Source organism: Lactuca virosa, chromosome 8 (assembly GCF_052849685.1).
Source record: "Lactuca virosa cultivar CGN04683 chromosome 8, Lactuca_virosa_CGN04683_v6, whole genome shotgun sequence".
NCBI lineage: Eukaryota > Viridiplantae > Streptophyta > Magnoliopsida > Asterales > Asteraceae > Lactuca > Lactuca virosa.
In genome coordinates this window covers 72,515,195-72,533,085 of record NC_136433.1, presented here as the reverse complement: position 1 = coordinate 72,533,085, position 17,891 = coordinate 72,515,195, and the positions used below count along the sequence as shown (strand labels likewise).

The following is a 17,891-nucleotide window of genomic DNA, read 5'->3' as shown; positions in this document are numbered from 1 at the left end:
TGAGACTTAGTTTCCACGGAGTTGATCTCCATTGGAATACCTTATAATGACTGTTGACAAGTCTTTGTGACTTTGTACATATTCATTACAGGAGGGTCAGTGCATATAAGTTTAAAATCTAAACAGATTTCGATAAATGATAGGAATTTGAAATTCTCACATTTTTCGATAAGGATTTGGGAGTGTGAAATTAGAATCATTGAAATTATGTTCAATTGGTTTATTTCACAAAGTAAGGATCATAGACAAACATAGAGTGCATACTTGGTGTATGGCAAAGCTATTGTTTAAGAAAAACATAGTGTACATGCTTGGAGCATGGGACAACTAGTGTTGTCAAGTCTTTCTGACTTCGTGCATAATCATTAAGAGGATCAATGCATATAAGTTTAGAATCTAACAGATTTCAGTAAATGGCATGAATTTGGAATTCTTGCATTTGCAGTAAGGATTTGGGACTGTGAAAAGAGGATCATTGGAGTGATGTTCAATTGATCTATTTTACAAAGTAAAGATCATAGACAAACATAGTATGCATACTTGGTGTATGGCATGACTAGTGTTTAGAAAACATAGTGTACATGCTTGGAGCATGGGACAACTATTGTTTTAAATTCAAGTATAAAGTTGATAAAACCGAAACAATGAATAATGAGTAATCAGTATGGTGATAAATAAAAGTGTTTATTTATATTCATAGGGTTTGATACCATATTTGATTCATTTATTCTTGTGTTTCACTTTGCATGTTTTGACTTCCAGAATAACTAAGTCGCTCTTCCTGAATGATTAAGTTATTCAAACCATCCACAGTCGGTCATATGTTGGAAGTAGATATGAATCAAGACTGTCATGGGTTGGTTTGTAGAGGTCCAAGTTGGTGGACAAAATGGTGCTACAACACTCATGAGTGCTCATAAGTTCTGAGTATTGGATTCAACCCGCGCTCATTTGAATCACTTCATGGATTTTATCATGAGTGATCATGAGACGATAATATCTTATATTCTTCAAACCTAGAGATATGACTTGTTACTATGAGTTGGTTATACATTGATTGCACGAAAACGCATTTGGTAACTCGATGTTATAAAACGTGCCTTTGTGTATGATTCAACAAGTAGTAGAACAAGCCATATGAGTCGAAGTTTATCCATTCCTTTTACCTTCGGGATAAAAGTGATATCTGTGGGCCCCTCGATGATTTAGCGATGACACATGTGAGTGCTTGGCCAAGCCAGGACTGATTTGATTTGTTCAATCAGTCAGTCATCATAAATCGAAAATCGGGAAACAACAAATGGACAGAGAGAATGATTATAATCCATGTCTCAGTCCATATGATATCTAGAATGGAGGAATATATGATCCCTTATCTAATGGACAAGTCATTGACAAGGTCAGAGTTCGACAGCGGCTTTAAGAGCTACGATTGCCAATTAGGTTTTGAATTCATACTCAATAATAGTTTTAGACTTATCCAAGTGGGAGAATGTTGGATTAATGTCTAAGTCCATAACTATATTTGGTATGTACTTGACCCGACCCGGCATGGTCCATTTGGGTTGCACTTCACCGGCACAATTTATATGGATAGTCTTTTGAGAATAGTATATTTATGATTTATATTAATATATTATAAGTTCTAATATATTAATATGGAATCATATTATTTAATTAGTATTGATCAAGAATTAATTTAGAATTAATTAAGTGATCAAAAAGAACTAATTAAATATGGACTCTTATATATATGGAATGGGCCAAGTTCATTTAGGTTGGGCTAAGCTTTCATGGATGGTCCATGGAGCTTTTAACCCATGGATCCTATGTAAATGAAAGGTCATGGGTATTAGGGTTTACATGGATGTAACCCTAATCCTCCATAATATATAAAGGGGCCCTTGGCTCACAAAATTGGAACAAGTGCGTGAAAATAAGAGTGGGCCGATTTTAGTGTGCATACATATTCTCTCAAGTTCTTCCAAGGTGTTTTGGTGATTTGTGATTCCATTTGAGGCTTCCACACTATTGGGGCTAAGCTCTTAAAGCTTAAAGACATCAAGCTACATCAAAAGGTATGTCATCTAACTAGAACTTTGTAGTATAGGTGCTTCATAATATGCTAGTTAGGATGAAACCTTGGAATAGTTAATATTTGCATGTATAATAGAGAAAACATAGATCCAAGGTTTATAGGGTTGCATGTACACCATAGGAGTGTTAGAATGCTCAAAACCCAACAGTATCTTCCTTCTTCTCTTCTTTGGTTGCCTCTTCGACCACTATTTCTTTTTCCCTTTGAGCAACCGACACTTTTGGACCATCGTAGCCCTTTCCGCCTCTTAATGTGATGACACACACGTTGTGCCTTGGGTTTGTTTCAGTTTGGGCAGGCAACTTTCCTTGAGATTCTAGTTTGCTTACGGAAGTAGCAAGCTGTGAAACTTGTTTCTCTAAGTTCTTTATGCTTCCTTTTGTTTCTTGTTGGAAAGCTTGTGTACTAGTTGCCAAACTCTTCACTATGTCCTCTAACGACATATTTGATGAACCTGCTTGTTGAGGAGGGTGTTGTGGTTGCCTTGGCTGAAAGTTTTGTGGTGGAAAAGGTGGTCTTTGTTGGTATTGATGTGGTTGACTTGGTTGATAATTTCCTTGTTGATTTCCTCCCCAACCTTGATTGTTGTTCCATCTTTGGTCACCCCTTGGCTGCTCATATCCTCTCTAATTTGATCCGGAATAGCCTCCCATGACTTTTGCTTATTCATAATCTTCCTCTTGATGTTGAGGGCACATGTCGGTTGGATGCCCCACTTGAGTGCAAATACCACATGGGCGGGGTGTGGGCTGCACACCTTTGTCTTTTGTTAGCATCATAACCACTTTCGTAAGCTCGGACAATTGAGCTTCAATTTGAGGAGTTTGGACCTCCTTTACACCTCGGGGTGCATCCGTGTACCATTCTTCATCATGGCTTGAATGTTTAGAATCTTCAGCCATGTTCTTGATTAGGTTGTGGATTTCGGTTGGAGTCTTGTCGGGTAAAGAGCCGCCACTTGAAGCATTAAGAAGCCTTCTTTCCATTGGAGTCATTCCTTCAATGAAGTATTGGAGGAGCTGGTATTCGGTGATTCCGTGCTTTGGACAACGGGCACAAAGTTTCTTGAATCTCTCCCAATATATGTGAAAGGCTTCTCTTTTGTGCTGCTTGATTCCAATGATTTCCCTCCGTAGGGCTGAAGCTTTCATCTTAGGAAAGTATTTATCCAAAAATAACCTCGCGAGATCTACCCAAGTAGTAACCGTCCCCGGTGGGAGGTCATAGAGCCAGTCTTTAGCTGCATCTTGCAGTGCGAAGGGAAATGCCCTAAGCTTAATTTGATCCTCCGTGACATTGTGTGGTTTCATACCCACACATACTACATGGAACTCGGTGAGGAACTTGTGAGGACCTTCATTTTCTAAGCCTCTAAAGGTGGGGAGTAAGTGAATGAGACCGGATTTTAGTTCAAGGTTTGTGGCTGCTGGGTAGGTGATGCAAAGAGGTTGTTGTGTAACCTCCTGCCTCGCCCATTGGCGAAGAGTTTGTTCGGGTGGTGGATTTGGAGGTGGATTCCCTCCATGGTTATCTCCCATGGCTTGAGAAGTGGTTGAAGTTTCTGTGGGCGTAATGTTTGGGATATTATGAACAGGTGAAGAGGGTGGAGTGGTATTTTTGGGTGAGGATGATTGTGGTGAGAATGATGGGCTTTCTGTTTCTGATGCGGATACACTTGAGAGAGGTATGTCCTCCCAAATGTTGATGATCGGGGGATTGGATGATAAAGAAGTACCAGAAACCGGTTGCCTCTTACGAAGCTTGGCTTGCTTCTTTAACTTCTTTGCAGTCTTCTCTATCTCCGAGTCAATTGACAATGGTGTACCTGTACAGAAAGATCTAGGCATAAACAATTAGTAACACCGTGTCCCCGGCAACGACGCCAATTGTTAGGCGTGTCAAACCCAACAAATAAAGGGGTACAAATGGCTCCAAAAACACTACTACTTTGCACTAAAAATATAATACAAGGTAAGTAGGGTCGATCCACAGAGACACGAGACAAGTGCTTATACACTTTTTGTGCAAGGTACTATGGTCACCAATAGTAAAGAGGGGGGGTTTAGAATGCAATGATTAAAACAAACAATTAAAAACACAAGTAATCAACTAAATAAGTGAATTAAATTCAGAATTTGTAAGGACTCCAACTCTATCTATGACAACTTAGTAATGCAATTCCAAGATGACATGATATTTGCCCAATTCTATCTAAGTTGGTAGTTGGAAATGCTAACAAGCTCTAGCACCTCCCATTCACCACATTGATTAACCAAAATAAGCTCTTTGATTAATCCTAACCTTACCAATCTAATCTAAACAAGCTCTTAGAATTAGGTTGAAAGATTGCATTAAAATTTATGTGAATGTTCCCAACAACACTCAATACTCCTCATAAACTCGAGAGCATAAGAATGTGTGAATAAGATTTACACTAAATTCATTCAATAGAAATCAGTTTAGTGCTTGTTACCTAGTCAAATTTACAAAACAATTACGGATTTTGCAATTAGATAACTTGAATGATCTAACCCTAATTCAAATGGCCAATAAGAATCACAATTAGAATCAAACATTCAATTGAAACAAAATCAAATTCACTAGATAAAAATTTGGAAGCAAACATCAAGTCATATGATTGAAATTACAACTAGAAGTCATGACATAAAGTTGGAGAATCTAGGGTTCTAGCCACTCATGACTAGAACAAGATCACAAATCTAGAAAAATGAAATTAAAGTTCTTACAAAATGAAATCAAATGTTCCCAAGTGTTTGCCTGTTGTATAAGTATTAATATATATATATTTGTGGGAGTTGAGGGCGGACCGACTTTTTGTTGAAGGCTAATAGACTCGGGAGGGCCAACGTTACGCTGAACGCCAATGTGAGAACCAGCTCTACGCTAAAGGCAAAAAAGGGCGGACCAGCCTTATGATGAAAGTCATTATGTGTATGCATTGTATATGTATTTTGGTATATGGTATCTTGAGGGAATTCACTATGTCTCGGCTTACAATTGTTGAATAAGTGCTTTTCAGGTTGTTCTTCGGTTCGAGGAAAGACTCATGCATGACTGTACTTGCATCGATGGTATTAATAATATTTTAAGACTTCATCTAAAACTCTATCTTTATAATTAGATATGTAATATAATGGTTGGTAAGACTTATGTTTTAATTAAATAAATTGAAAAAAATTGCCTTGAAATTTAGGACGTTACAAAAAGGCAAGTTGGTCATAAACTAGGAAGGATTATATCGTGTAAACGAAGCCCGTCGATACGGCTCCTATACCCTTGAACATATCATCGATCAACAAATACTTAGAGCATAGAACACTGAAAATTACAGAAAAATATATATATTTATAAGAAACTCTTTAACAATTTGCATATCACTTGTAATGACATCAACAACTGTTACCGAGCCACTTGACATTGTTGTAAACAAATTTTAAATGTACACATAGAATTACATGTCTACCAATCATTTGATAACATGAGAATTAATCCTTCTTACCATTCTCTTGTGAGATGTTCAATAGGAAACCAATCATCCTCTTGTCCCATTTAACAATGGCAAAGGCATATCAAACCAATTCCAGTTCATGCGAGATCTTTAATTCCCCGTCCCCCTTTCAATAACCCCATTCCAATAATAACACAAATAAGAGAGAGGGTTAAATCCCAATACAACGATGGGTAAAAGACTTCGTTTTCAGTTCAACAAGTTATAAGAAAATGATGCATTAATATTAATAATGTTCTTTGATGACCTCACATGTATGCCCTGTGGCGTTGTGACATGAGTCTCTCAATGATGCAATTTATCATTTTTATCTTCTCATAAATCTCTTTTACCCATTGTAATGAAAGCAAAACATAATGTATATAAACTTATATTTTCAATAATGATAAAATACAAAGTAAAACAAAGCAACCCACCTAACTGCGAGGCTATACATAGATTCATGCGATATACAATGTTCGGTTTATGAACTTAGTGGATGAATTTTAATGCTTGATTTTAAGTAGAAATGAAACAATTTTAAGGCTATGCATTAGATTATTAAACTAATATATGAGATTAATTTTTCTATGTTACGAAATACTTTATACTTTTATCCTACGATTGTTGTTCAATCTTACGATACGATCCTTGTATCCTACGACCTTTAATTCAATCCCGCTAAAATTTAAGCCAATGCGTTAGATTATTAAATTAATATATGAAATTACTTTTTTAATGTTACAAAAAACTTTATAGTTTATACGTTTAGACAATGAAAACCGAATTAAATAACTAGCAGGATCAGATCGTCGTAGAATGTTACAACACGATCCTATGATTTTAGATTTGGTCTTAGAGCATGTCCAATGAAGACTTTTTCTAAAGCTTATTACTATTGATTTTTTTCTTAATTGTTAGGCGTGTCAAACCCAACAAATAAAGGGGTACAAATGACTCCAAAAACACTACTACTTTGCACTAAAAATATAATACAAGGTAAGTATGGTCGATCCACAGAGACACGAGACAAATACTTATACCCTTTTTGTGTAAGGTACTATGGTCACCAATAGTAAAGAGGGGGGTGGGGGTTAGAATGCAATGATTAAAACAAACAATTAAAAACACAAGTAATCAACTAAATAAGTGAATTAAATTCAGAATTTGTAAGGACTCCAACTCTATCTATGACAACTTAGTAATGCAATTCCAAGATGACATGATATTTGTCCAATTCTATCTAAGTTGGTACTTGGAAATGCTAACAAGCTCTAGCACCTCCCATTTACCACATTGATTAACCAAAATAAGCTCTTTGATTAATCCTAACCTTACCAATCTAATCTAAACAAGCTCTTAGAATTAGGTTGAAAGATTGCATTAAAATTTATGTGTATGTTCTCAACAACACTCAATACTCCTCATAAACTCGAGAGCATAAGAATGTGTGAATAAGATTTACACTAAATTCATTCAATAGAAATCAGTTTAGTGCTTGTTACCTAGTCCAATTTACAAAACAATTACGGATTTTGCAATTAGATAACTTGAATGATCTAATCCTAATTCAAATGGCCAATAAGAATCACAATTAGAATCAAACATTCAATTGAAACAAAATCAAATTCACTAGATAAAAAATTGGAAGCAAACATCAAGTCATGTGATTGAAATTACAACTAGAAGTCAAGACATAAAGTTGGAGAATCTAGGGTTCTAGCCACTCATGACTAGAACAAGATCACAAATCTAGAAAAATGAAATTAAAGTTCTTACAAAATGAAATCAAATGTTCCCAAGTGCTAATCAACTCCAAAATCTCCCAAAATCGCTTTCTCTTCACCCAAAAATACGACCTAACTTCCTCTGGAACTGGTTGTCTCCCTTTTACAAAGGATGAAACTGTTTTAAAACTGACGACACGTTTACACGGCCCGTGTAAACTAACACTGACCATTTACACGACCGTGTAAACTCTAGAAGTAAAATGCTCAAATATGCCAGGCCTTCGAAGTACACTGTTGTTGAATATGCGTTTACACGGCCCGTGTAAACTCAAGGCTTTCATTTACACGGCCGTGTAAACCTCTGTAAAGCCAAAATCTTCATTTTCTTCTTATCTCTCTCCTCAATGCTCCGCAAGTCCCGAAATTTTGTCCTCAACTCTTTTTAACCTCCTAAAGCAAGATCCAACCTCCAAAAATCCCTGAAATATCATAAGAGTGTGTGAATGGAATTGCATCATGAAAAATCCCGAAATATATGCAAAATGCATGAGTTTAAACCTAAATGCAATGCACTTTTATGGATTAAAACAACAAAATGGATGCATGAAATGCACCTAACATTAACCACATATTACCATCGGAGCATAAAGATTATTTGTTTTTTTATTGACAACTCAATATATATTGAGTGGTCAATATACTTCTATGTTTTGTCATTTAACCCCTCATACTTTAGTTATATTTCATTTTATCATTTTAAAATATTATAGTTTTAAATATTTTTTCTTTATTTACTAATTAATTGTTTTCTATTAAATATTTAATGACATTTCATTTATGAAATATAAAATTACAATGATTATATTTATTTTTTTTCAAAATTTTATAACAATTCCATAATAGTTTTTTCGTATTAACTTTTTGAATGATATATTGTAATTTATTTCTTTTGAAACAATGCATTATAATATTTTTAATAAAATTAAAATAAAATGTGTGTTTTAAAAAAATAATTAAATAAGGGGTTTTATAGAACATTTTAGATATATATATGGATAAAATAGTTAAATATTTTATATAAAACAAAACTATTGGAAGATGTTAACCATTGGATGAATTATTTAATTAGATGTTAAAATTATTGGAATGATGGTTTGACAATAGTTTTAAGTCTTATATAACTTAACCATTAAAGACACTCTTACTAAAACCTGACCTTAATGTAATGGAAATTGTTTCTGATTTTTACGGATCAAGATCCAAACACTCATTCAAGACTTATTTATGTACTATTAGTATAAAGTAAATTACATATATCGACCTATGGTTTGGGGCAATATGTATATTTGGTCCATCATTTTTATCAACTTTGACAATCCTTAAACTTTTTTTTGTTATGATTTTAATCCTTAGGAAGAAATAAAATTACCATAACACACTTTTCTATCTTTTATCTTATTTTTATTATTAATTTTATCTTATATAATAAACTTAATAGAAATAGGCACCACCCCACACCCTTTTATCTATTCCCCGGTTACGTTGTTACCCTAGTTCTCACTTCTCATCGACATGTGGAAGTTTACCCCTCACTACCAGTGTGGAAACCGCTCCTAAAGGTCACAGTGGAAAGAAACCCCGGTTACCTATGATTTTTCTAAGATTTTTGCAGTTGTAACAACCTCAAGATCCTTCACACCTTCAAGGTCGTTCAAGATTATTTTTTCAGATAGTCAAACCTTCAAGATCGTTCCCACACACACAACTTAGATTTTCAAAACTGTAAAATCATGTTAACAACCTTCTAATTCGAACTCACGTATCCCTTTTTTGATTTCTAATCTACGCATACACACAAACCTTTTTTGATTTTTAATTCCCACACACACATAAACCATACTTTTAAACATGTAAAAACCTACAAACATCCGATTGATTTGTGATTCAACCATATTTGCTCCAGCCACCATCACCAAATCCATATTTATAGAAACCCACCAAAAGAAATACAAAACCACTTACATTTTTAAGCGAATATTGGCTGGATGTTGTATGTTCTTTTTAGAGAGTAACCCACTTATGTTTTTTCTGAGGCCATTCTAGTATGGTGTTGCAATAGGGTTGGTGCATCGTTCATCAGAGAATGTGGTGGTAAAAGGGATGCGAGGGGAGATTAGGTCGATGGTGAAGTGAGGTGGGTGGAGATGCAGTCAACAGTGAATATGGTTAAGGGATGAGACCCTATGGAATTTCAGTCGACAAAACATGCTACAAGAGAGATACAGAGAGAGAAAAATTGAGTGGGTAACATGTGTTTCTTTATTAAATATGTTTTCTAATAAGACAATAAAAAGAAAAATGAATAAAAAGGGTATATATTTTGTTTCATGTCTGGTGCAGACTAAATCTGAAACAAAACCAAACCATATATATATATATATTCTAAATTTTTTTATACTTTCATATAATTTTAATACTATTGCTTTTAAACCAAATATTTTATAAATGTTCTAAATTTTTCTTACAAGTTTTTTACTTTTTTTGTGTGACAATTTAATATTTTTTTATAACATTTAAAAATACTTTCGTTAAATAGTACTAGTTTAAAATGTTGTATTAAAAAAATTAAAAGCTTATAAACTTTAAATTAAAAAGTATTACAAAGTTGTAATAATTTTAAAGGGATAATGACTTAAAAGAGTAATATATTTTTTGATTTGTACATCTTTGGTCACTGAGTTTTTTTCGTCTATATTTACCCCTTCAACTTGTTAAACTGTACACATTCAGTCCTTATAACCGATTACTCTAGGTTAACCGGAAAAAATTGCTTAATAGGGTAATATATTTCTCATTTTGTACACATTTAGTCCTTAATATTTTTGTACACATTTAGTCCTTAATATTTTTTGTTTCAAAATAAGTCATTTTTGGTTTGTACTCATTTAGTACTTATGAATGATTTCTTCAGGTTTTTCTCACGACATCTTACGTGAGACAATCATTGATGAAGTGTTTGGGGTTGTTGATGCTTGTGTTCATTGCGATCTCGATTGTTTGGTTGTGTAGGTATTGTGGTTTGGCTTAGGTCTTGTGTTCTGAACGTCGTAACTTCTTCATACGATATCAGATTTTAATGATCTTTATATCCACGTGTTCGTTCTTTGAGTCTGCTACAACTTTCGTTAATACTACTCCTATTAAAGTGTAATATATTTTCACTTATGATTTAAAAAAAACATTCATACATGCATTCATAAAAAACGTATGGTATAAAGATCGTTCGTAAAAATATATTACTTTTGACGGGAGTAATATAAATGAAAGTTGTAGTAAACTAACATACGAACGCATGAATATAAAGATCGTTAAAATTCGAGATCGTATGAAGAAGCTATGATGTTCAGAACACATGACCTCAGCCACCAAGTAGTCGAGATCACGATGGACATAAGCATCAAAAGCCCCAAACACCTCATTAATGATTGTCCCACGTAAGATGTCGTGAGGAAAACCTTAAGAAATCATTCATTAGTACTGAATGAGTACAAAAACAAAAATGATTTATTTTGCACAAAAAAATATTAAGGACTAAATATATACAAAAATACTAAGAACTAAATGTGTAAAAAGTGAGAAATATATTACCCTATTAAGTCATTTTTACCGGCTAACCTGGAGTAGCCAGTCATAAGGACTGAATGTATACTAGGCATGAGATTTATAACCGGAAAACCGGACCGGACCCGGAACCGGTTGAACCGGAATATGCTAAACCAGTCCGAGTATTGGGTTTTTAAAATAGCCTTATCTGGGTTTCGGGTATTCCGGGTATGGGTCCAACGGGTCTGGGTAAACCGGGTAAAAGAACCGGAACCGGGTAAAAGAACCGAAACCGGGTTAGATTAATTGGATACGTACGCACATCCTTGTCTCCATATTTTTCACATTGTTCGATGGTGCTCTTCAATCTATGATCGACATTCCTCTTCATTGTTGATTTTTTCCTTACTTAGCCATTGTGATCGACATCAACCTACTCTCTGTGATCAAGTAGCTAGCAAAAAAAATCAATTCACACCTCTACTCTCTGTGATCACGTACTAACCAATTGTATTTGTATTTATTAAGCATCTTTAGAAAATTGAAATTTGGTGGTTTGTCTCTTACTAACCAATTGTATTTGTATTTATTAAGCATCTTTAGATTACAGCAACCTTCTTAAAATTATTAAACATAAAATGCCTTATTATGTACAAAATAGTATATCATAGCTGAATCATTAGTAATTTACAAATTCGTTCGTTATCGTATATTGTTTTTACGAGTTTGATCCAATGCCAAAATGCCATAAGAAAATCTAAATTGTCAGACTTTATAATCAGAAAATTAAAACCATAACAAAAAATTTAAACATTCAAACCAATTATATATAAGATGATAGAACCCCTAAAAAAGTGATGACAGAACAACTCATCTTAGGGGGTGTTTGGATAAATTAGATTATATCTTATTAGCTTATTTGCGGTGAGAATAAGCAATAAGCAATAAGTAATAAGTAAGGGGGGAGATGCTTATTAAAATTAGCTTATTTAGCTTATCTCTACCACAATAAGCTGATTTTTAAGGATTCTTATCCAAACACTTAAATTTAGCTTATTGTGGTGGGAATAAGTAATAAGCAATAAACACCCTCTTTTTTCCCTCTCCAAACACCCCTTTAGTTATCTAAAGCCTAAAATATTCCAACATGACACATTCAAACCAATTTTTATGAGTTTATCCAATTAATATATGTAAAAGTCTTACAATCTACGATCTTCATTGAAAATTCAATTTCATTTCCTTAGGTTACAGTTATATATATATATATATATATATATATATATATATATATATATATATATATATATATATATATATATATATATATATATATATTACTTAAATTCATTTCAAACGACTAGGTACAAAAATTCCGTTTTTTTTTTCATTTTTCCTATTCTAGACCCGCTTTACCCGGTTCCACCCTACCCACTTTGATATTTTCGGGTTTTCCGGTTCTAGATCCACTTTACCCGGCCACATACCCGGAACCGAACCGGAACCGGTTCGTATATATCGGTCCGGTTTCCAGGTCTTCAAATCCTTCAATTCCAGTTTCCGGGTTTTCCGAATCCGGGTCTAACGGGCCGGGTTCGGACCCAGTTTCATTGTGTACAGTTTAACAAGTTTAAGGGGTAAATATGGACGAAAAAAAACGCAGTGATCAAATGTATACAAATTGAAAAATATATTACCCTTTTAAGTCATTATCCCAATTTTAAAACATTTACGTTATATATATTTTTTGGTTTTTTATTTGCTACATAATATATATATATATATATATATATATATATATATATATATATATAGTTTTTTTAAAAAAGACTACATATTTATTGTTACATATTTAATTTTATTATTAGATAGTATTTACATTAAAAATATTATATATGCTTAAAAACAAAAGAAAAAAAATATATAAGAGGCTATATAAAATATTTCACAAAATAAAAAACATATTTCTTAAATAAAAAGTAAAGTTTAGAAGTGATCAATATTTAATTAATATTTAGGACATTATACATATTTTAAAAATAGCGTTTTAAAAAAATAATACTAACAAATATGAAAAATAAAATCGATATTAAAAATGAGGAAAATGACTTATCATTGTAATTAACTTTTCATTTTGTTCATATTTAGACAATTTTATTTTTTTGTATATATTTGACCATTTAACTTGTTAAATATGTTCAGACAACTATATTTTTTGTATATATTTTTTTATATATTTGACAATTTAACTTGTTAAATATGCTTAAATAGTCAATATATATATATATATATATATATATATATATATATATATATATATACTCTAAAATTTTTAAAATTTCTATTTTCCACTTGTCATTTTTATTGTATTTTTTATTTTATTAAATTAAAATTCCACATTTAATATGTAAGGTATTTATTAGAAATAGTTTATATATGTAATGTATTCAATACATTAAAGTCTTATTAATTTTAATAATGCAAAAAATTTCTCATTTTTCTTATAAATTCAAACCATTTAAATTATTAAAATTTTATATTTAATTTTTTTTAAATAAACTCATGTGGGTCTAACGGTATATATATATATATATATATATATATATATATATATATATATATATATATATATATATATAACAAAACAACCAACATCATTAACTTCATGTGATTTTCCCTTTTCCTACTATAAACATAGTATAAACTAAAAAGAGGTTGTAGGTTATTTACATGCTACCGTCCGGCACAGCTGCACCGTCAACGGTCTCTGGTTTATTCCCCGGATACGTTACGATTCTCTCCAAGAAACTAAAATTCATTGCTTCGAGGTCACCTCCTCCATTCTCCGCCGCCACCACCACCGCATATCAAAGATTCACATTCCCCCCATCTCAGCTCTCTATAAAAACCCCCCAAATCCAAACACACACGCGATAACCCTTAGCCACATTCTCACCATCCGCTCTGTCCACACAATCTCATTATCGGTTCCTCGTATACCATCTTCTTTCGTCTTCACAATTTCAAAAAACCCTAATTATTTTGGTTGATCTACAATCCGACGACGATACCCACCTTACCTTTTTAACTGTTTCAGAAAATTCAGTTCAATTCTCGCCATTAGTTGTGTGTATTTATATCAACAAAATGGCTCTTGCGTATGACCCACATTTTATCGGGACTGGAAACGTCGACACCGCCGCCGGTGCCTTAATGACGTCTCCATCTCCCTCTCCGGTGAGTTTGAGTCAAGACGAATTGAAGAAAATCGCCGGGTTTAAGGCTGTTGAGTTCGTAGAATCCGGTATGGTTGTCGGACTTGGAACGGGGTCCACGGCCAAACATGCAGTCGACCGTATCGGCGAACTTCTCCGGCAAGGTATACTGACGGACATCGTCGGAATCCCCACCTCGAAAAAAACCCACGAACAAGCTTTATCTCTAAACATCCCTTTATCGGATCTCGAGACACACCCTGTTATCGATTTAGCCATTGATGGAGCCGATGAAGTCGACCCGGACATGAATTTGGTTAAAGGTCGTGGTGGGTCTTTGTTACGTGAAAAAATGATCGAATGCGTTTCAAAGAAATTCGTGGTGATTGTCGATGAATCAAAGCTTGTTGATTACATCGGTGGCAGTGGTTTAGCTATGCCTGTTGAAATTGTTCCGTTTTGCTGGAAATTTACAGCGCAGATGCTTCAATCGTTGTTTAAAGATGCTGATTGTGTGGCAAAGCTTCGAACTTTACCGGAATCCGAAGACCCATATGTAACTGACAATAGCAATTACATCATCGATTTGTATTTCAAGAAAAATATAGGGGATTTGAAGGCTGCCGGCGATGCAATTTTGAGGATTCCCGGAGTGGTGGAGCATGGAATGTTTCTTGATATGGCTACCACTTTGATAGTCGCCGGAGAACATGGTGTCACCGTTAAGAACAAAGCTTAGGGAGGTAGACATGATAGACATGATCGAACTAAAATGATTTTGAGCTTTTTTTTTTTTTTTTTTTTTACATTTCGATAGTTTCTAGGTTTCTAGATAAGAATGCAGGTATGAAGGAAGGGTTCATGTTTTCTCGATTAGATATGTTGTTACAGGGGAGAGTTTTGAGTTGTTCTGCACTTGTTAATATTACATGCTAATGGGAATGATTTGGCTCAACATTTTGGTATTAATTTCGAGAGTTTTGGGGGTTATTTGTGTGTTTGTTTTCGACCTTTTTAGATGATAGTTTTATGAAGAAAACAGAGTACATAAAATCTTGACACCATAACTTGTTCGTATGGGACAATCTTGATACGTCTTTCATTTTGTAACACCCCGCGCCCGAGTTGCAGCAATGAAAACAAGAGAAGAGAAAAGAAAGTAAGGAGAGAAAAGAAAGAGAAAAGAAAGGAAAAGAAATTTGTCTTTTGTTCTTTCGAGTTGGAAAGTAAAACAAATTTGTCTTTTGTGCTCTCGAGTTACAGAGAAATGGAAGGAAAGTTAAGCATTTTCTTCTTTCTTTTCAAATCCTTCCAAATCAGAATGAAAGTTAGGAGGGAAAGTGATCATTCCATTTCCTTCAACTTCCTTCCTTTAATGAAATTCAGGAGCACCAATTTCTCTTACTTTCCTCTCACTTTCACCCATTTCCTTTCTTTTATCTCCTTAAGTTGAACTCGGGAGCGGGGTGTAAGTGCCAAGAGTCGACTTGTAAGCATATCCTAGAACGAGATTACATTATGTGTCTTTTTTACTTCTGTTTTTCTATTACTTAGCTTTCCGCAAAGGCTCCTGTAAATTTCTTAACTTGATCCGACAGAAGGAGGAAGGTTACCCGACAGAAGGAGGAAGGTCAACCCTTAAATAAACTGACGTTTTGATTTTTGGATGGTTTGAAGGGAAACATGTATGTATGGACCTTACAGGGGTATCCCCTCTCGTGGACTTGAGGGTTGGGGGTTTCACGGCGAGATATGTTACTTACAGGGGTATCCCCATTTGTATTTGATACGTTTGGTTTCCGCGCGTCGGATGCGGTTGAGCTTCTTAATAGAGTACAACGTATTATATGTGTATTTTGAGTTTATATATATATATATATATATATATATATATATATATATATATATATATATATATATATATATATATAGAGAGAGAGAGAGAGAGAGAGTTATGTTCCAATGAGAACATTTTTTCCGTGAGAACATTTGAGAACATTTTTTAGACTATGAGTTCAAAAAATTTACACTATTAAACACGAGCCTCTTTCTTTTTTCTTTCTACTCGTCGACACAACGTCCCATTTTTGCCTCTACCCTCTCTGATCTTCAACAATCAATCTACCTTGCCCCGATCTGCAACGACATTTCCGGCTTCGCTAGTTTCACCGACGTCCCCTATCTCCAGGTTGTATTCTTCATTAAATCAGATACCTGTATCGATTATCATAGATGTAGATGTTAAGTTTTCTGATGTTATGGATGAATGACGCTGGATTCTGTTATGATTTTAATGTTGGATTTTGATTTGATTTTCATGTTGGATTTTGATTTGATTTCACCATCACCATCAACGAAGCTCATCTTTAACTATCTCTTCTGCAAGTCTCAATCTACTGTGAAGTTAATGTCTACAAACACGTTCTATGAGAGCTTTCACGTAGTATTTTTTTCAAGTCTTTACATCTGCGTTTTTCAACCTAAATTGACTCGATTTATCATGAAATTCATGAAATTAAGCTTATAATGAATGACTAATTGAGTGTCTAATACTTGATTTCACATAAGAAGACGTTTTATTTGAAAAATTCTGGTATCTTTTCCTGTTGTTGATGGATTATGAACTTGCTTGTTCATTTGCTTGCTTTTGTGAGGAATTATGTGTACAGTTAGATTGTTTTTAATAAAAACAGTAAGTTCTATTGTTTTTTTTTTATTGAAAATAGTAAGTTCTAGGGGATGGGTTGGATTCTATTAGAGAGTTAATTATCATTGTAGGATTTCATGCATACAAGGTGTTTGTCATATTGTCTGAAAGAACCTAATAAGTGTAAAAGTAGCCTTTTATGTGAAAATCCTTAACTTTGAACCCTTATCAAGCTAAGCATTAAGGCCCTTATGTTAAATTAAATTTAACATCTCAATAGACTAATAAGTAACAAACAATCATGTTAAAAGTGATAAACTTAAGGCTTAACCATTAAGTACTTAATAGAACACCAAAAGTGATTTTAAAGCTATTATGATCAATTTTCCTAAATCTGTCCTCCAACTTCTAAAATTCGTGCAAGTCAGTAGGAATACCTAAAAATCATGAGACTTACTTTTCTGGAAATATTATTGTGTCTAGTTTCTTCAAACTTTGAATCACATTTCGAAATTCCAAATCCTTGAGGGGTAAAATTGGCAATCTTCTCAGCTTGGTCCATGGTGTCACAGATTTAATGCATTGTCTTCAAAAAATCATAATAAATTCATCAGAACTCCAAATCCTATAGTTATATATGGATGTATAGTTTCCCACAAATAAAGGGTTTTATGTAATTCTTAGTAGATTGGTACAGTTTATTCCAATAGTGTTGAGTGGTCCAGAATGTGACAGCTTAAAGGTACTAACTTGTAAATTTAATATAAAATCAACCAAAAATCATTAGAACGAGATCTTTATATTTCTGAAAAGATAAAATAGGGAAATTTACCATTATTATTTTATCGAAATTTAAGAATGGGTTGAAAGGTAAGAAAACAGATCCCAAAAGAGCACTACAATCAAAGAGAAAATAAGAAAATATATACATAAGTTTTATAAGAGTAATACAACAAAGCACAAGCTAAATAATGTTTAGGTTCTCAGAAAGGAAAGGATCCATATTGCTCATGCTAGCTGATTTTCAATTTCAAGGAGGCGAGTTACACTAACTCTCCTATTATGTAGGCATTACTTGTTTTATGATATT

The 17,891-nt window shown here is 33.6% G+C and overlaps 1 pseudogene; it reads left to right on the top strand.

Annotated features, from left to right (window-relative positions):
* The first annotated feature begins 13,607 nt into the window (after positions 1 to 13,607).
* LOC145134200 (putative ribose-5-phosphate isomerase 2 pseudogene) lies at positions 13,608 to 15,123 on the top strand (annotated as a pseudogene).
* The last annotated feature ends 2,768 nt before the right edge of the window (positions 15,124 to 17,891 follow it).